This window comes from Podarcis erhardii, assembly GCF_964252035.2.
Source record: "Podarcis erhardii genome assembly, chromosome: 1".
Classification (NCBI taxonomy): domain Eukaryota; kingdom Metazoa; phylum Chordata; class Lepidosauria; order Squamata; family Lacertidae; genus Podarcis; species Podarcis erhardii.
In genome coordinates, this window is record NC_138497.1 from 91,083,928 (window position 1) to 91,106,021 (window position 22,094).

The window sequence follows — 22,094 nt, forward strand, 5'->3', positions numbered from 1 at the left end:
AAACTACATGAAACTGGTAGGAGGTGTCATCTGGAGTTTTGGAGTATGTTCTCAGCAATATTCTGATGACAATATTCAGCTGTAATTCTCCTTTACATCTGCAGGTGTAGCAGTAGATGTGCTGGACTATTTTCTTGACTTAGTAATGGACTGGATGAGAGCCAATAAACAGAAGCTCAATCCAGATAAGGCTGAGGCACTGTAAGTGGGTGGTGCCCTAGACTGGAAGGCTAGGAGGTTGCCTGCTCTTGACGGGGTTACACTCGCTCTGAAGGAGAGGGTATACAGCTTGGAGGTCCATGTAGATCCATTACTGTCACTTGGGGCTCAGGTGGCCTCAGTGGTACAGAATGTTTTCCATGAGCTTTGGCTGGTGGTCCAGCTGTACCTCTATCTGGAGAGGGGTAGCCTAGCTTCTGTCACCTCTGCTCTCATAACCTCTATGTTGGATTACTACAACACATTATATGTGGGGCTATCTCTGAATATGGTTCAGGAACTTCATATGAAGCAGAATTTAGTGGCCAGGTTGCTCAGAGGCAAGATGGTTTGAGCATGTAACTGGCCTGACTGCACTAGCTGCCAATTTGTTTCCAGTCCCAATTCAAATGACTGGTTTTAACCTATAAATCCTTAAATGGCTCAGGACCACAATACCGCAATGACCACCTCTCCCCATATGAACCTTAGGCCCTGTTTTGTGGCAACCTTTTGGAGGGTGGCAACATGAGAACGGGCCTTTTCTGTGGTGGCTCACAGGTTGTGGAGTTCTCTCCCCAGGGAAGCTCAACTGACACTGTCATTAGATGTCTTTTGGTGCCAGATGAAAATATTTCTCTTTAACTGAGCCTTTGGGTGAATAACATTCTTTGTACTTTTAAATATGGTTTTGGGATGTGGGGGTTATTCGTTTGTTTTTGTTCTTATACTTTTTGAACAGGTACTTTGTGTTCTCATCTTGTATTTTTATGTTGCGAACCACCCTCTGATCTTCAAATGAAGGATGGTATGCAGATTTTAATAATACTAATAAATACTATACCTACTGGCATAGCACTGGGACAGATGTTGTTGCTTCTTCTCTCATCAGGAGAAAACAATAAACACAGAGTGGGACAGCTCCCTCCAGAAATACAGGTATGCAAAAGTCCTAAGTGTATAGAATTTTTTCCCCTTGTTTCTTGCACACTTTATTTAGCCTATATAAATAGGCTTTGCAGATCATTTATAAGCTGCCTTGCAGGGGAATTAAAACAAAAGTTAAAATTTTAATTTAGAATCACTTTTACAGCTACCACTGATGTAGATAAAAATTTATGGTCACACAGCTGTGGAGTTCTTAGATTTAATTAGAGGAACTGTTTCCTCACTATGCACAACTTTTGCATTAGCAGGGGCTATGCTGATTGGAAGCCATGTGCTTTAAATACTTTGTACTTGGTTTCCTGGTGTGTACTACTACTATAAAGTGAATTTGTAATGCAAATATTTCCCCTTGACTTTCCATTTATCTGAAATCTAGATATTTTGATCCATCTAGATCAAGGTCGGGGGACCAGATGTTGCTGGGCTCCATCTCCCATTTCCCCTGACCACTGACCATGCTGGCTGGGGCTGATGGGAGCTGTAGCTTGACAACATCTGGAGGGCAACAGATTCCACACCAAGGATGTAGAATTCCCTCCACAAATTCCCCGGGGCTTTTTATTTTTTGTGTAAAATAAAATAAATGAACAGGAGTGCAAATATTCCATTGGTTATCTGACCTAAGTTTCAATTCCTGCCCCTAACCAGCTAGTAGAGATTAGGCAGGTGAAGGACACAGAAAACTCTTGTTTGTCCACCAGTTTATCTATTTACCCAATATTAATATCTGCTCTGACCATCAGCAGCTCTCTGGGGTCTCAAGCATGCCAAACATGTGCTGGATTTCTAAGGTATGGTTCCACCTCAGAATTATCAGAGGTACCACTGTCTCCACACCAGCCCTGATTAGATAATAATATGAATGCTTGGAAATTTGTCTTGCTAAGATAAGCTCCCCATGCCACCATGTCCTAACTGCCATGAGTTGAATGCAAAGTCGTTACTCCATTTGACTGCTGTGCTTCAACATGGTATACACTGGTGGAGGAACGGGGGGGGGGGATGGAGGGAGCGGATTGCCCCTGGCACCACTATTCCAGTAGGGTGCCATCGTGGCAGCCCCCCCCCCGACACACGTCGTGCATCCCCCCACGTGCCGGGCACCACGCCCCCACAGGCAGCATGTCACGCCCTCGTGGGTGGCACTTCATGCCCCCCGGGATGCGTGCCATGCCCCTGGGGGGCGCCAGCCACGCTCCCCCCCCAGTAGCAGAGCATGCAGCTTCGCCACTGATGGTATAGAGATGCGGGTGGCGCTGTGGTTTAAAGCACTGAGCCTCTTAGGCTTGCCAATCAGAAGGTCAGCAGTTTGAATCCGCGCAATGGGGTGAGCTCCTGTTGCTCTGTTCCAGCTTCTGCCAACCTAGCAGTTCGAAAGCACGCCAGTGCAAGTAGATAAATAGGTACTGCTGTGGCGGAAAGGTAAATGGCATTTCTGTGTGCTCTGGCTTCCATCACAGTGTTCCGTTGCACCACAAGCAGTTTAATCAAGCTGGCCACATGACTTGGAAAGCTGGCTGCAGACAAACAACAGCTGCCTTAGCCTGAAGCGAGATGAACACTGCACCCAATAGTTGCCTTTGACTGGACTCAACCATCCAGGGGTCATTTACCTTTTTAGCTTTTCAACATGGTGAAGACAAAATCAGTATGTTATAATATGTTTTTATGATGATTTATAATGTACTGGGAGAAAGAGAAGGAACTGGTGGCAAATTTTACTGAATATGATCCAGACTGCAAAGTCCCATTGATTTCTAGAAGAAAATCAAACATGTGCATAAATATCTTCACTTTATTATATTTATCTATCCAATTGAAATGTGACTTAAAAGCACTACCTCTTGATGGGGTAATTTCCTATAACTGTCATCATCACACCAAGCCCTTAGTCACTATATTGCTTGGACAATTCACCGTGCATTTACTTTTATATCCTGGTCTCTGAAGTTTATTACTAATTTAAAATATTTATATTGCATGCTTTGAGTGAGAGATAATATGCTGCCCTTTACTTTAGTATCATGTTGTACAATATTATAATAGGAATAAATTGAATTTAAATCAGCAAAATATAGGAATATCCTACAGATAAAAACATGAATAAAGGCAGTGGAAGGCATTTTAAAATTATCTCATCAACATGTATTTTAAAATGACTAGCAATTAATCCTAGCCAAGCTCATTTCCCAAAAAATTATAGGCTTATATCCAATTGTGCATCTCCACCAGCACAAAACACTTCCATTTACACAATGGGATTTCTGCTTTCCCTCCAGTCCCACCACCACCAATATGTGCTCCCCAAATCCCCCTGGGAGAAGACGAGGGGAGCATGGGGCTTCAGTAGGGAGATGAGGAAAGAGAAGCCCTGTTGTGTGCCCTGAAGTCTATTTAAATGAAGTTGGATTTCATTCTTTACATGCCATGCTGGAATAATCTCAGCTTCCCTTATCATTCTTCCTGAAACTTAATCTAGTTCTTGCAGCTCTTTCTTCTGTATCACAAGATGCTTTATTAACTCAGACATGGCAACAAATTGGCTCAAGGAGGATTATCTCAATACCTATTAATTGCAAAGGATTTACATCTCCATCCAGAGCTGTTCACAAGTTTGAATAAGGAGTCATGGCCTGGCCTGAGCCTGACACGAGAGAGAGAGAGAGAGAGAGAGAGAGAGAGAGAGAGAGAGAGAGAGAGAGAGATCAGAATCCAGTTCAACACCAACCAAAAAAGAAAGTGTTTTCGGACATTGATCTCTACCTCAGTTGGTTTAGAAGTCCTGCTGGGCTGTGAAACTAAGGTAGGAGTAAATAACAGCGGTAGATTTGTCAGGATACATAACTAACTTCACTATCTGTCCTGAGGTTGATTGTCCCAGCAGTACTAATACCATTTTCTGTTTGTTTGTTTGTTTGTTTGTTTGTTTGCTTGCTTGCTTGCTTGCTTGCTTGTTAATTTTTTTCCCCTGATGCTCCAGAAAGTAAAAATGGGGGATAAATTCACAGGGTGGTGGAGAGCTGTGCACCATCAGCTGTTGTGAGAATCCAGTATAGGCTTCAGAAAGATAAAAAAGCAGAGAAGAGGAGGAATAGAGTTTGAGAGAGAAATGGCCAGCGGCATACATTAATATGGTTACAAATTGTGCTACCCCTAACTTACCCAGTGGTGGAGGAAGAGGGGGGCAGGGGGGCGGAGTGCCCTGGGTACTATCTTTGAGGGGGTGACAAGAAGGCACCCTGTGGGGGGCTCGCCCCGCCACCATTGCGCCGCCCCAGCCATGTGCGGAGGATCCTCCGCTCACAACTGCACCCTCCGCCGCCACCTTTACCAAAAATTAATGAGCTAAGCAAACAGGGCTGGGCTAGTCCAGTTTGTTTTGATGAAATTAGTGTTTGTAAGTTACTTTGGATCATGTGAGGAAAATGAATAATAATCATCGTCATCTCCATATGAAAATTTCCTTCTTCAGCATTAGGCATTAGCATGCACAATACAATACCCTGGACCTACTTAGACTTGATAAGGAAAACAGTTAAGTTCTTACAACCAGCTACAATAAGCAAGTAAGGAGGCAGGCAGGTTAAAGGTTGACTTGGGATGGTAGAGCGATGCCCCATTTGCCCTAATGGATCAGGGCTCCACCCTTTGAAAGTCAAGTGCAGGGAGGAGCCTCTAATTGAGCAAATGGAATATTATTTCCTAATGGAGGGCCCGATCTAAGGAGACTCCAGCAACGAGCAAAGAGTTAAAGTTATCTACCTTCCATACCAGGATTTCAATCTAGACTGACTGCTCCATTCTGGCAATTTGTGAAATAAATAAAGCTTCCACTCAAGGGAAGACTGCTTGATAAATGTCACATGAGCTTTGTCCCTTAGTCTGCATCAAGATTCTTATTTCCAAGAGTCCTATGCTTTCTTATCATTGTGTCACTGTCACCTCATGTGTCAATATTTCTGTTTCATTTTTTAAGAACTCTTATCCCAGATTTTTGAGAGGGATGCGGGTGGCACTGTGGGTTAAACCACAGAGCCTAGGACTTGCCGATCAGAAGGTTGGCGGTTTGAATCCCCGCAAGGAGGGAATGAGCTCCCGTTGCTCAGTCCCTGTTCCTGCCAACCTAGCAGTTCGAAAGCACGTCAAAGTGCAAGTAGATAAATAGGTACCACTCTGGCGGGAAGGTAAACAGCATTTCCGTGCGCTGCTCTGGTTTGCCAGAAGTGGCTTAGTCATGCTGGCCACATGACCTGGAAGCTGTACACTGGCTCCCTCGGCGAATAAAGCGAGATGACTGCCGTAACCCTAGAGTCAGTCACGACTGGACCTAATGGTCAGGGGTCCCTTTACCTTTATCCCACATTTTTAGCCACCCCAAAAGTTTGAAATGCCCCCAAAGTCACATGCAATATAGTAACAACCACACACCATTTAAGTATTAGAACAGATGCAAAATGACAGTAGCAACACAAAAAATAGACTTGTACTGAAATGTGCAAATAGACTCTGAAAGTGAGCATGACCTATTAAGAGAGGCCACCACTCTAGATGTTTAGCTAACACAGCCTTGAGCACACCATTAAAAGGTGGCAGAATAACATTAGGTAGACATTATGGGCAACAGCAGAACGCATAAAAGTGCAAAGCTAAATGCATTTTTACAACTATTAAGGTAACAAGCACCAGAGATGCCATCTCATCTTTCCTAATTAGATCTGAATGCAGTGAGGTGTAATTTGTCCTCAAGTTTCTTTTTACCTTCTGTTTTTCACTAATATAATTAAAAAAAAAACCTCAAGAAAGCTTCACAGCAAAGCACTCCACCGACTGAGGACTGACATCTTTGCACACACAGAAGCTCCAAAACAAAACAGAAACAAAAAGGCAGGGTTCCAGAGCCCTGCATGTAGCTTTATGAGATAATAGGATTCTGCAATGCAGTGCTATGCTTCCAGTCCACTGAACTGTAAAATCCACTTTAGAGTTTTATGTGACTTCAGTCCAATGAACAAAATAATCCACTCCAGAATTTATATCACTCTAGGCCAGTGAACGGCACAATCTAGACTTTGATTAGAAATTCTGGGTAGACTGTGAGTGTGTTGTGGGTAAATGGTTGTCAAGGTGTCTATTCGGTCAGAGAAAGGAGTTATCTTGTAGGCAGCTAACAAATGAAAGTTCAGGTTAGTGTTCAAAGGAGCTTATTTGCTCGTTGCAGCAGAGCAATATCCCTAGCTACTGAGACTGTCTCCTCTTGCTTTGTTTTTGATTCAGGTTTACGGGGAGCAACTTGGCAGCTCCTATTGTCTTTATTCTCCCCATTTTTTAAGGGTTCTCAACAGCATTTGCTAGGAGACAGGGGGCTGAGTAAAATGAGGCCTGCATGGATTTTAAGATCTTAGATAGTTATCTAACAATGTTTATATACTGTTCAATGAAAAACAATCTCTGAACAATTTACACCAAATAGCAATAAAACACATAATAAAAATAATCAAGTATAGGTAAAGTCAACATTTTATAGGAGAAAAAATGAATGCAATAAAAGTATATGTCTGGGTTGACTTGCCTAAACAAAACTGTTTTTAGCAGGCAGCTAAAAATTAAGCTTAATGGGGGGGGGGCAGAAGGGCAGGAGATGCCAAATATCTGGGGCAGGGGCCCCTTGGATCACCTCTTAACAATGCCCCAGGTGATTTGTGGGTAATATCTGTCAATAATTCATGTGGACACCTAGGACGGAAATGAGAATCCTCATTAACGAGGTAAGAAAACTAGTGTTTCCCACCTATGATGATTTAAGAATAACAGAGCAATCCTTAAGTTAAATAAATGTAAATTACCCCATTTTAAATTCTAGCCAAGAGAGGGGCTACTGCTGGCTGAGATGGCCCAAGCCTGGCAGAGGGGAAAGAAGCCTTGAAGAGTTTGACTTGTACCACGCTTTTTGCTGGCCTAAATTCCACCAGGTTGCTTAGCAACAGGGCTGAGCTGAAAGAGGTTTTTAGCTGGCGTTGAGTCTTTTGTTGCCTTATCCCATCCCCAGACCCCACTTTTTCAGATTTACACCTGCGTAAATTCCACCAACTTAAGTTATACTGGGTGAGCCCCAGCTGAGCCAGCATAGCTGCAGCTCAGCCTTGATTGTGGGAGTTCACTGGTGTATCCCTGGGTGAGTCAGGATGCAGGAGTTACCGTGGCCTATCTGCAGCTGAGCCACAACTCAGCCAGGACAGCAAGTTCCACCTAGTCCAAACTCACTCATCCTGGCAGGATGCAAATGACACATTAGAAAAGCAGAAATTTGATTTTCATCACAAAGTTAACTCTAAAAGTACAAGAGTCAAGAGTACCTTTTAAATCTTCTGGATTATACACACTCATACTCATAATAGATTAGTACAGCTAGCTGAAGTTCTCATCTACTTTAAAGTTTGTCCGTTATAACCCCCATTTCAAGCATACCACATACACAAAAATATATTAACCACAATCAAGATCACCCATGCAGAATTCAGAGGGTACCTATTTCTCATCTTATTTCCTGTATCTCCTGGAAATTTTAAAATAGTGTAAAAATGTCTCCCAGAGTTTATTGATCTTTTGCAGGGTAATAATAACTTAATAAAGTGGGATATTATTACACTGAAATGGATCAATAAACTCAGCAGAGATGCATTTGTTTCACTATATGTTTTTTTGCAGCAAGTATTCAGCATGGAAAAGAATTACAAGGCAGAATCTAGAAATGCTGCACTTTTCAACTCCAAATTATCTTAAATGTGGGGTGGGAGGACATCTTCCCCAAAAGTTTGACATTAGCCAGAGGGCCTTTTCTCCAATCTCAACTGTCCACAGAGCTTCAGTTACTGAGACAAAAGGTTAATTTGTTAGCAATTCACCATAATATCGAACACTTAGGGAAGAAAACGGAGGCAAATTGAAGACCACATTGGATTCCCTTAGGTTAGAGGTCATCTAAAAGCCAGAACTAAATTTTATGCACTGGTTTTTGTATTATTGGTTTTTTTATTTTAAAAAACTAATTTAGCACCTGTATTTATGATCTCACAAAGGAGCCCTGGGCAAATTGAGACATGCCAGCAAAAGGCCACTGACTGAGTGAGGATTTGAACCTCTCTTACATCAAAGTCTGATGGTCAAACTTGGCATTATGATGGCAGCACATAGTTCCCAACTCCATTTCCCCTTATTATGACAACATAGGGAAGCATATGATAGAGGGATATAATCGGTGGTGTACATAATAACATCAGTAGTTCAGGACCGCAAAAGTCTATTTAGGCATTTCCACACATGTGATTCCAATTGTCTGAGAGGGGAGTGGATATCCCTGGGCTCCACTTGTTTTGTTGAATTGTTGTTGCCACACCTGTAATCCTCCATACAGTGGTACCTTGGTTTATAACCATAATCTGTTAAATTGTGGGTGAACATATCAGACAACACAGTGATTCTTCAAACAGCTCTTGTTTATTCACAGGCCAGAACAGAACTGAACTGAAGGGTTCAGCCAGCCTGCTTATATAGAGCTCCACTAGAACGCAACAGTAACCATTTTCTGTATCTATCCATTCGCTGAACGTCACTTTCAATCCCTTATTTGCATATGTGGACCTGAGTGAAAACTATCTACAGTATCCCCCTGCTGGCCCAGGAGGAGAACTTCAGTACATAACATAGTCTATTCCGGAGGTCCGTTTGTAAACCCAAACAGGTTGCAACCCAAGGTGCGCTTTCACCAGTGGGGCCTCCCCCCCAAAATTGTTCGTCATCCCCCCAAAATGGGTTGTAATCCAAAAGAAGGTTGCAAACTGGGACATGCACTTCCGGGTTTGATGTGTTTGTAATCCAAGAGGTATGCAAACCAAGGTACCACTGTATATTGGAGCTGAACTAGATTATATTCATAGATATTGGAGCATGTATCATCACTCTGTGCATGAAAGACATTGTAGTCTCCCTGCATGGTTTGGAACTGTGATCTTCCAGGGTTCTAAATCAGGAAGCCTCTATGAGTAAGAACAACTTGCCATGGTAGTAGTTCAGCCCTCAGCATGTGACATGGCAGGGAGTAGTGTGTTTTCCTTAAAGGATTGAAATCAGGTGTGTGGGGATGTCTGTATAGGACTCCATTGTTATGTAAAGAAACACAAAGACAAGGTTTTGACCCTAAATGGCTTACAAGAGAAGGAAGAGTAGAAATGTGAGGATTTAGGCTTCTTATGTTGAAGCAACCTTGAAAGACAAATGGGAAGGTTTATTCTTGGACAAAGCTTCCAGGAAAAAATGGGAAAAGCATAGCGTTTCAACAGTATATTTTCTGGTGTTGGTGGTGGTGATGATGGAGCACTCTCTTTCTTCCTCTCTCTTTCTCTCTCTCCACTCCTTCCACTTATACCTTGCACACAAAAACTAAACAAGGGAAATTGTACATCATGTTCAAACAGCTCATAAACATGCAGTTATTATTCTGTTCTGATTGCAGTTGCCTGCTTCTTTGTTACCTTTGTTACCTTTGTTACAGGAAAATTGTTTTAGTTATATGATCAGTATCTTACACTTAACACTGCCTATTTATGGACATACACTATGACTAAATCACAGGAGGAGTCATGCAGTCATTAATAACATGCCCTTGACTTGAAATGTTAATAAGAAAACCGTATGAGGCTACTGATGTATTGCAATGGAAAATGGTTACAGGGAGGGAAATAATTTTCTTACTTCATTCTAGTAATCAGCTTATTCTTAAAGTGTTGCTCTGCATTATCAGCATCATTTAATATATGTAAAGAGTCTAAGGTGCAATAGCTCTTTAATAATCACTACAGTTTAAAAATCAATTGTAGAATAATAATGCCAGTTGCCAGTCTTCTATTGTTGATTGTTGATTTTCGATATGATTGTATATTATATGTTCTATTTTAATAACAGACCACCCATGGAATATTGATTGATTGATAGCCATATACACATAAAATGTTTCTTTTGAGACTTCCCTAGATCACACAGCTAGAGTTTAGGCTATTAGGGAGGTGGTGACTGACAACAGCTAGAAAGGTGTAGCCAGATGGGATGGAAGCAGGCAGTGCCCTTTGCTCATGGCAGAGTCAGACTTGGGCTTAGCTAAGCAAGTTGGAGAATGTTGCAAGCTGGCTCCTGCTTTAGGTCCCTGTCCAAATTCCTGATCTATCATGCTGCCCGGGGGGCGGGGGAGGGGGTAGAGGACTGAAACACCTCCACCAGCCCCCATCCATAGAGAGTAACTGAATTCTCCACCAATGCAAAGCTCCCCATTCTGCCTTCCAAAACTGCACAAGGGCAGAAGTACTGCTGGCAGATTCCCACAATTCTTGTTGGCATCCGTCTGTCTCAAGAAACACCTCCAGGGGTGGCATCTACCTACTGTGTTAGCAGCACTGAAGTGATCTCTCCAGGGCACAAGCCTCAGCAGTGTGTAGAAGGGTTCTGGGCTGCCCAGACGACAGACCTCTTGGCTGATGTGCCCCCAAAGCAGAGTAATGCGTTTGGCTGCAGGAGTTACCAAAAGGATGGTGATCCAACTGTCTTAGGGACCCCACTCCGGATTTGTGTAGGCTTTCCTCCTTAGCCTTTTCCTCTCCCAAAGGTGTTCCAGAAGGCAGCAGAGGTTTTAGGATCAGAGGTGTTCCAGAAGGCAGCAGAGGTTTAGGATCAGAGGTTTCCTTCTCCTATATGGGCTGCCTTCCCAGGTTGATGAGCCCCATCTGCCCCTCACTTCCCTCTGTAGCACATGTAGAAACTGCCTTCTTGACCATTGGACCCACTATTCGTCTCATCTGCCCAACACACTGGAGCCTGTCTTTGCATGCAGGGGGAGTTCCTACCTCACCAAGGGTTTGAGACCCATCACCTGGTTTATCTGGCCAGTCAAAGCCTTTCCCGGGGTGTGACCACTGTCGCATGCTGACAGCTTCTAGGAGCCACAGGTTAGAGTTGAATGCAAAGTAGGAACCAAAAGTGTACAAACTAGCTCAGAAGGAGCACAACGTTCCCCTCACCAGAGGCACTACCCCTCCCCTTATACCCCATTTAGATTGTGACTATAGGCTTGCAAAAAAAAGAGACATGAAGCATTCTGAGACTGCAATCCTATATCAATTTACATGTGACTGGGCCCCCTTGAACTCAATGGGACTGATTTTTTAATAGACGTGCATAGGTCTGTTAATATATGCATGCCCTCATGGCCTTCCCACATTGCCTACACTCCTATCTCCATGCTCATTCCCCCCAAATCTCTTTCTTGCTGGCAATGTTTTTTAAAGAAAGGGACTTGACACCTGTTTGACATGGCCAACAGAAATGACAACAGAAACCAAGTAAACAGGGCTAATGAGAGATCCAAGAAGAAAGAGATGGAATATAATAAATTACCAAGTGGGTTTGCACGCCCTCACCCCGCCCCCCAATATCCACAGGATATAACATACTGGAATTCTTGGGAAAGGTTTGCATTTCTGGCCCACTCTATGTCCTTAAGACAGGGGTGAAGACCCCATTGCTGGACTCCCTCAGCCTCCACTAGGAGGTCAGTCTTGTTGGACTCCATTTCCCACAATCCCCATCCTGCAGGCAGGGCTGGTGGGGGGGCAATGGGTGCTGGAATGCAACAACATCTGGAGGGCCACAGGCTCCTAATGCCTGCCTTAAGATATAATTAACATAATGAAGAAAATACTGGCAACAGACCTTCTCCTGGAATGCACTTAACTAAGATGATAACTCATGTCTTGGGTTAATACAGATTTCAGGTAATTCAGAATGTAATGAGATGTTTAGATTTAGTATAAAGGATAAAGCTTGCCAGAAAAATCAGACTGACACCCAATTTATTGATGCTAAAATTATCCCAAACCAAGAGACCATAAATTAAATCTTTTTATGGTTTGTTGAAACTACTGTGTACAGTAACTGAATTGTAGCGGGCAGAGAAGGGGGGCAGCAGGCCCCGTGTTAATTGGAATGGAGTTTTTCAGAATAGGTGAAATGAATAATGATGTGCTTCATTTAAATGACTTGTTAATATTTACTCTGCAAATACCCAAGGGGAAACTTGGCTAAGCTAAAATAGCCTTTAATTTGCATTTCTGTCAAGCATTACATCATTCCCAACAAGGAATAGTGCTCTCTCCTTTATTATTCTGCTTATCTCACATGTGTACTGCATTCTAGCAGATTAAAAGGCTAAGAAAGTCTAAGTTTTGTAAAATGTTTCTCATATTTGTGAAGAACTAACCGGGCTGGCAATGGAGATGCCACTAAGTAAACCTGAGATCTTGCCTGAAGATCTGAAATGGTGTGTGGAGTTCACTTTTATTCCTCATGTTAATATGATATGAAAAATGCCTAGGGATTCTGGTATGTTGAGAAATGTTCTTTAAAAAATAGTTATGGGGAATCTCAATATCCAGAGAAAATAAGTCAATAATGACCTCTGGCTTTATTTGCACATCTGCACCTCAACATCAGCTGGAATTTATTATTCTTCAGGTGTTTTCAGACTGTAAAATTTAGAGCTGGCTTGCACAGCATCTCATATTTTATAAAATTGTTTACTAGATAGGCTATTTGCAGTGTTCAAACTTAGGAACTAGATTACTTTTCCATGAGTGCAATGAATGTGTGGAAGATGGAGCACTGCATCACTGCCTTTGCTCCATGGGTCTCCTCCCTCTGGCTGAACTAAAATACATAGGCTGAACTAAAATGTTTGTTTGTTTCAGCTTAAAAATGAAAAATAAAATATCAATAGGGAAAAAGAACCCCAATATTTTTTTCAGGAACCAAGAGAGATTCTTACATTTCTCAGGCCCCTAGAGGAGGCTTTCCTTAACAAGTTTTGGAGAAACGTGTCCGTGCTCCTCCTGTAACAAACGGGTCCGCTGCAACTTAGGGTGATGCTACATCCTGACAATGTGTTTTATTTTATTTTTTGCATTTTTATCTTGTAAACTGCCTCTCATCTTCAGTTGAAGTGCGGTATAGAAATTTAATAAATAATAATAATAGGTAGGCAGATCATCACATCTGGGGCAGATGGAAGTGTTTAAAAGGCCATCGGTTGTTTAATTATCTGAAGGCCTGAGAGAAGAGGGATGTTTGCCTAGTGCCTAAAAATATGTAACAAAAACACCAGGAGAGCTTCCCTAGGGAGAGCATTTTGCAAGCAAGGAGCTACCGCAGAAAAGGCCTCTTCTTGTGTTGCTACCATCCAGACCTCCTATAGAGGCCACCTGAGCCCCAAGCAACAGCAAAGGATCCAGGAGTACCCCCAGGCTACATACCGACTTCTTTGGAGGGAGTGTAACCCCATTAAGAGCAGGCAACCTCCCATCCATCTAGTCTAGGGAACCACCTACTAACAGTGCCTCGGTATTATCTGCATTGAGCTTCAGTTTATTGGCTCCCATCTCATTCATCACCAAGGCAAGACACCAATCCAGCTCATTCGCTGCTGCACCTGCAGATGTAAAGGAGAAGTAGAGCTTTGTGTCACCAGCATATTGCTGACAATGTACTCCAAAACTCCAGATGACGCCACTCAGTGGTTTCATGTAGATGTTAAACAGCATGGAGGATAAAACTGAACCCGGAGGAACCCTACACTGAAGGCTCCATGAGGCCAAAGAGCACTCCCCAATCTTCACCCTCTGGAAACAGCCATCCAAGTGGAGTCAGAAGCACTGCAAAGCGTTGCCACCTACTTGTAACTCAGACAACCGCTGCGGAAGGATACCACAGTCAATGGTCTCAAAAACCACTGAAAGATCAAAGAGAATTTACAAGGACACATTTCTCCCATCACTCTCCTCACAGAGTTTATCATACAGGGTGACCAGAGCAGTTTCTGTGCCAAAACCAGGCCAGATTAAAATGGATCTAGAAAATAAGTTTCCCCCAAGAGCGCCTGGATTTGGTTCGCAACCACCTGAGAAGAGGAGATTGGTAAGTGGCTGGTAATTACTTAGCTTTTCCCAATATAGGGTGGGTTTATTGGTGCAGAAACCACCTAGCTTGACTTAATGGTGAAATGGGGGGCAGGGGAATCTGAAACCTAAGTTGTGGAATAGCCTCCCAAGACAGGTTCATTTCGCCAACATTTTTCCCACTTTGAAGTGGGCTCTTACAACATTTTTATCCCAGCACACTTTTTTTTTTTAGTTCGAGCCAAGTTTTTGTGTGTGATACATTTTTTGTGTGTGTGACACATGTGTGACACATTTTTTAAAAAATTGTTCTCTTATTACTAAGTTGGGATATGTAACAAAAACACCAGGAGAAACACCTCTCCTGGACAATGACAGTTCTCTTTCTCAAGCTCTGGGAGGAAGACCTTTCATTGCCTCCAGACAGCCCCCCAATCTTAAACAACTCCTAACCCACAATAATACTATAACCAGACTTAACACGGACACTGGCACCAGAGCCTGCAATAAACCCAGATGCCAACTTTGCTGCCACATACACCCGGACAACACCATTACTGGCCCCAACAACACCACACATACCATCTCGGGACTATTTAATTGCTCATCGTCTAACATTGTGTATGCCATAAAATGCCAACAGTGTCCTTCAGCTCTCTATATTGGACAAACAGGCCAGACCTTACGCCAAAGAATAAATGGACATAAATCCGACATCAGGAACCACAAGACAGAAAAACCAGTAGGAGAACACTTCAATCTCCCAGGACATTCTATACAAGATCTCAAAGTAGCTGTTCTATTACAAAGGAATTTCAGAAATAGACTGGAAAGAGAAGCTGCTGAATTGCAACTTATCACCAAACTTAAAACTATGGAGAGACCTGGTTTGAATAAAGACATTGGATTCTTATCTCATTATACATGACAAAGCCATTTTTCACCTTCTCACCCCTTGCTTTTTCCTGTTAGACCTATTGCAGTCGTTAAGAGTCGTCAACAGGCTCATCGCAGCTATCTGCCAATCACCCATTCCCACCACCCTTCTGAGTAATACCCCTCCCCACCTTCTCACTATATAGAAAGGTCCGGTGACTTCTGTTTCAGTGTATCTGAAGAAGTGTGCATGCACACGAAAGCTCATACCTAGAACTAACTCAGTTGGTCTTTAAGGTGCTACTGGAAGGAATTTTTTTATTTTGTTTTAAGTTGGGATGATTTTTTAAAAAATGATTTTGGTATGGTTTATAGTATTATTTGCCCAGAAATTCAGGGAATACATGCTAAAACAGTACATAATACACAACATTTTAAAAGAGGAGTCTGACGAAAAGATATCCACCATTTGATTTGATTTCTGCTGGGATTCAGTGCTGACATGTTGCACACCTAAAATGGATTTCACAGATCACACTGCTATATTCCCATTTTACCGAAAGATGCTGGACAGTGGGCATGCTGAAGTGGTAATTAATAAATCAACAGCTAAAGCCTAAAGAGGATGCAACAAAGATTTGTGTCCTGGGACCCTGCTGTTAATCATCTGCTCTGTATAGCACATCAACCCTGACACTGCTCATTTGTCAAGTGTTATAGGGTTGTGGTTGTATGTCCCCTCCACACACACCTTCTTAACTTTCTGCATATGTCCGTGATTCACTATGCAAAACTACCAAACAAGGTCTCTTAGATTCCTCCCCCTGCCTGTAGCCCACATTTTCATCCCATGCAAAGAGACTGTGTGAATAACAACAGGATTCTAGGCATGCCTACTCAGACGTAGGGATGGGGAGAAATTTGATTCAGTTTGCATTTGAAAGTAAACCTACTTTATTTGCAATTTCCAAAAGAAAGCACAAACAAAAACATCTTGATCATTTGAAATGCACACTTCTCATAATTTTTGCAGCGCAGTTCTCCGGCCAAGTAATGTGTATAAAAATGTGCTTGCTAGAATGTGCATAAAAGGCATATTTTTGTGAAAATAATATACAAAACATTTTACAAAAATGTGTATAATGAGCAAAATTGCATACAAAAATGTATATTAGGTGAAAATTGCATTAAATTGCTAATGGCTATTTATGATGATTCCTTCAAACAAGAATTCATAAATCCCTGCTCAGAAGTAAGTCTCATTGAGTTTTGCACTTACTTTCAGGTAAGTGTGTCTACAATCACACTTACTTTCAGGTGTTTCTACAATCCAGCAAATTGAAATCTTCAGGCCAAATGCCATGCTGCACACCCAGTTCAGTGCCGCAATAACTGGAAGCCTGTGTGATTTCAAACATACACAGTTGAAGGCAGACTCATTGGAACTGAGCAAGTTAAATCCAAGCAAAATGCAGAGTGTAGAATCTCCTTTTGCACTGATTCTGCTTGGGCTTTTTTTTATGGTTACCAGATTATTTTCAATGAATCTGGGGACACTTTTCAACTTCCTACTAAATAGGTGGAGCTTGTCAGGGGACTGATTTGTAAATCCGGGGACTGTCCCTGGGAAACAGGGACATCTGGTAACCTTAGCTTATCTGGCCAGAAAAGAGCTTTCAAGCTCTCTGCCTTGCTTGGTGGAAAAGACTCACTCAGTGTACTGGCTCTGGGCTGCTCTCGCGAGATCTCATGGGACAATCCGAGTTCCCATGAGATCTAGTGTAGTAAGCATGACTAGGCTTCCAGAGCCAGTGTGCTGAGAGGACCTTGCCTGACAAGCAAGGCACAGAGAGAGCTTAAAACCCCTTTTGTGCCAAGTAACCCAAGGTGTGTTTATAGGGCCTCATACACACAAATGCTGAATGTGTGGCTACTGGTGGGTATGGCCAACCAGCATTTTCTGCATGGTGTGTGTGTTGTGACTTCTGCAGAACCCTAAAGGACTTGAACATAGAACCTTATAGCCTGAAGTTGCGATCCTGCCTATTGAATGCACAATATGTGCTCAAGCATTTGGTGTTCAGGCACCAAACAGAATAGGAGTATGCAACATTAATTAGTTATTATTCATAGAAGGAGCCTGCTTTCCTCTTTTTGCTACCTTCTGCTTGCAGCATTTAAAACTCCAGCTTAAACCACTAACCTCAAGAACCCAGAGTGGAGAACACACCCTCCAGGCTCAGATTCAGATGGAGCTTCCTCCCGGCCTTGCCCTGACAGACTGTGATTTAAGAGAATACAGATTGTTCCCTAATGCTGAGGCTTGAAAGAGCCCTATTGTTCGTAGGCACTCCTGTCACTCTGGAGCTTGTTCAGCAATCTACTATTGTAACTGAACAGCAGTTGTAGTTTCACCCAAAGTCATTCATTCTCCATAAAGAGGAGGAATAGCATCTCCTCTGTGAATGCATTTGTCATCATCCTTCCTGCCGCCATAGTCAGTTCCATCTGCCGAGAGATAAAGTACAGGAGGAGAGGTGCAATCTGTAAGGTTTCTAGTTTCATATTTCAAATGCAGAGAAGAAGGCAGCTGTGCCCCGATGAGACAGGGTTCCTCTTTCCTTTCTCCTCTTTAAGTGTTTCCCACTGGATCTTGCTGTGATGCAAAGCAGGAAATCTTATTTAACTCAAAAGAATTGCCTAAAACTGAGGGAGAGAATGCACATGGTTATAACTTTATTTTGAGTAAAAAAAATAAAAAATGATTTGATGATGGAACTTGATAGTCTTGCTGGTTGATGCCATTAACAGTGGCTTTGGTCCTATGGAACTGAACTATACTTGGGCTTCTAACTTTGATTGTTTGGGAATGAAATGCGCCCCTTAAAGGAAATACTATCAGAGAAAATATTAGAATCCACTGATCTATGATGCTTTTGTACAACCACATACATGAGAGGAGAACTTGAAAGCATAAATGTGTGGATGAATCATCACCAGGCAAATGAAATATAAATGGTACAGTGGAAATGAATAGCATATTGTGAAATATTTAAACTTTGTCACAAAGAGGTAGTTCCTGAGTTGCTTTTTTCAGAGACATTCTCCCTATTTTACCAACTTTAGATCTCATGGGGGGGGGGACACAGAAAATTATTACAGCAAGAACAGTGTTTCCCTTGAACCCCCTGGATGCTCCAGGTTCTTGTCTAACTTAGTGAATGCACTTAGTGATGGATTCCTCCAATATATCAAGAGTGATGAACTGTAGCCTCCATGACCCATGCATGACTACAGTGGAAAGCCCAGAGGAAACAGCGCAATGACTGACATGATAAAAGATATAAAAGGACTGAGTCACGTGGGATTTGGCAAAATTGTTCATGTTGTGTGATAGAAGAAATGAACTTTCTAAGTTAAAGGGGCAGGAAAGAAGGCTATTTGATTCAAAGCAAAACATGATGGCCAGTCAGCTACTCTTGCTGAGCAAGGTTCTCCCAGTTTAGGGATGTTCAACTGAAAAACTAGAACCTGGACTTGACATTTCAGTCCATGAAATGTCACCTCGAGGATTTGCATTTGCACAAAATCAAACCTGTTTTAGACCCCTACCACCATTTATATGACTGAAGTTACCTGGGACCTTCATAGTCTTAATTTTCACGCTACTGTTCTGTTCCATGTTGAAGGAAGGCATGAGATCTATGAAGAAATCAAGAATTGTCTAGTCCAACCTCATGAGATGTAAAAGAACATGTTGCAAAAACCTGGAAGCATCATCGTCCTAGCACATCTGAAGATTTCAAAGCTCCTCACATGAACTATTTCAGTAGTCCTGAAGGACTGCCTGCAACCATATGGCTCAGAAGCCCTGTAGTCTCACCCACCTCTAAAGTCAATCAGGTTAGTGGGTACCAGGCACAGGATATTTTCATTGGTATCCCAATATTTATGGAATTCCTTCTCCACAGAACCCTAGTTGCCCCAGTTTCTTGTGACATTTAACTGGTCTCTTCTTTTTATTCTGCCATGCTGCTTGCCTGATGTTCTAGAGATGTTTTTAAGCTAATGTTATTTATGAGTGTACAATTGCTTTGGGTTTTCAGAATTTTTATTGTTGCCTTGTGAGAGCTTGCCCTACAAGCCAAGATGAAGACTTCGACTGGTATTCAACTAAGTTTTGAAATTAATGAACGCAACTAAGTTAGGCCCATTCATTTCAGTGAGTCTACTGTGAATACCCCCACTATTAAATAAACAGTGCCAATATTTCTGAGGTTCTAGCAGGTGTTACGTAGTCTATGCCCTCTCCCACTAGTATCCTCATGCCCACTCATGTGCTTAAAGTTATAAAACAAGAGTCCAGCCATTTCCCCCGCACCCCCAGGGAGGATGCTTATGCATCTGGCCTCTGGAAAGAGGCAAGAAAGGTGGGCCAGCTGCAAAGCTTGAACACAGGAGTAGTGCTGTGAGGTTGGCCAGTGAACCACCATAATATCATTTGCAACATTCCAGCCAAAATAAATGTGGAAACAACTTACCTTCCATTCCTAACAACTTGCTGAAAGAGCCCTGCTGAATCAGACCAAAAACCTATCTAGTCTGTCATCCTGTTTCCCAGAGAGACCAAACATCTCATAGGCAGGGCATGCACACGATAGCTGTCTCCTGCTGTCACTCTCCAGCAACTGGTACTCACAGAAACATGCTGCCTCTGATTCTGGAAGTTGTAGGCATCATGACCAGGTGGGCCAGCCTGTTTCCAAACTTGATGGGGCAGATACAAGCAGATGTCCTTTACGTGCTACTTCTGGGAGGACTTCCTTGTCTCATATGGAAAAGCACTTCTGCTATTGATTATAGAGGCTTATTAGCTATAAATACCTTTGCTAGGATGTGATTCTCCAACAAGAAAGGACCAGGCGTGGATGCATCTTTTCTTTAGAATCCATTCCTGTTTTGGCATTCATGAGCAGTCTCCACTTGCTGTTTATTTGAGAAGGTTTGATTCCAGAAGAGTTGACAGCTTTTTGACATCCCTAAAATTATTGTTAAAATAACTGCAACAGTGACAGTGTCATTTAGGAATCTAATACATCCCCAATCCAAACAAAGTTACAGATCTACTGTAAGTCATAAAATAATGGGAAAGCAAATTACTTAGCTGAGAGAGTCGAAATTAGATTGTACCATAGTACCAGGAGAGAATACAGAAATGTAACTTGTACTATATCCTTTATTGGTTTAGTATCTTTGACTCACCTGTAATGCTTATGACCCATCTATCAAATGTCTTTCTCTAGTGCATCTTTTCTCTGACAGCAGCCCATAGTTGATCAGCTAGAAGGTTGACCAGGGTTTGTCTGGAGCATCCTTCTTTTGAACAAAGCAAATTGTCTCACTGCTAGTCCTATCACTGACACTATCCCTATCACCTCATGTACTCTGTTTCCTAGAAATTAAGTTCCATTCACCTAGGTTTCTTGATGATGCCGTCAACACCAAGTGCATATGCAAAAAAAAGCAGCCATCACAGATCAAGCCCACAGGCCGAGTTTTCATACAACGTTACATGGATTCAAAACCACAGCTTTTAAAGAATGGATTTTTGTTTATTAGATTCAATTTATGAAACGCTTCCCATTAAGTATCTCAAAATAACTTCCCAATAAAAACATGAACAATAAAAGCATTTAGAGACAATCCCATATACTGTATTAAAAGTTCCATGCATACAGTTCAGAACAATTCCATTCTCCTTCTGTGTGCAGAGTAAAAATAAAAACGATTTCACGTATAAAAGCAATTTCAAATCCAGTAGAAATACAGACTGGGATAAAGATCTCCACCTTCGAGGCTAGTTGAAAAGGGAAAGTCTTCAGATAGTTGCTTAAAAGACAATACAGGTAGCGCCTTTGTGATGTGTAATGGAAGGGAATTCCAAAGTGTAGGTGCCACCACACATAAAGCTTGATGCCTATTTGTACAAAATGGACCTTCTGATAACACAGTATCTCCTGCAGAACGCAGTGATCCCATGGAAACAAAGTTTTCATTTTGGAAAGATATGGCATAACCATTCACTTCCTATTCCTCAGAAGCTTGCTTGTATTTGAAACAGCCTTTTCAAAGGTGTGTTTAAGAAGCATAGCCTCAGTGTGGGATTATCTGGAACATTTTTCTGACATTTAGCAAAGCATGAAGTTGCCTCATCCACGAATCACTCAATGGAAGCATCTAAGCCTGTTACATTTTCTTCTTTGGCAAGATTGTGATATAAATAATAATGATTTACTGTATTCCTGAATTAGATAATGATCTAGCTATGATGCATCACTGGCACAGCTGAAAGCACCGACAAAGCATAAACTTCCATAAATAAATGCGCAGCTGTTCTATTTGCCTCCTATGTAACTATTCCCATTTAAGTAACATATGAGCTCCCCTCACACTTTCAATTAAAAATAGTATAAGGGCTGGATCTCAAATGTAAGTATATCACTTAGGGCTGGTTCACACATGGTTATTTATTACTTAATAACTACAATATTAAAGCCCTATTCCTTCCTTCCTTCCTTGGTTAGAACAAATGTGTCTGTTGGTAGCTGATTTTGTGCATGAAATGTTTACGTAGCACTGCACTATATGAAACCCAAAACAATTAAAACACTTAAAAGGACAATTAAAAAAAATCAGAAAGGGCAAATTCAGAGGAAAGACATATCTAAAATATGTGTGTCTTCAAGAGCTGTTGGAATGCCAACACTGATGAGGTCTCCCATATTTCAGCAGGGAAAGCATTCTGCAACGCTGGCTGCAACAACTTCCATGTTGCCACAAGCCAATAATCATCGGACCATGGCAAAACCTATTGGCTTCCACTTACAATCCCATTTTGTAAACTGTTATGTGACCCATTGGTGAAAATTAATATGTGAACAAGAACAAACGGATGAACAAATGAACAAATAAAGAAATAACTAGTCTTTGGTCCAGAATATCTGAGGAATCACCTCCTTCCTGCCTGCTCCCTAAGACCAGAATGAGAGGCACTTCTCTGTGATCCACCTAGACTGAAGG

General features: G+C 42.0%; 1 long non-coding RNA gene across 1 annotated transcript in view; it reads right to left on the reverse strand.

The window, feature by feature from the left end:
- Positions 1–22,094, reverse strand: part of LOC309337183 — a 642,870-nt gene that overhangs the window by 528,900 nt on the left and 91,876 nt on the right. The gene's annotated exons all lie outside the window — the stretch shown is intronic.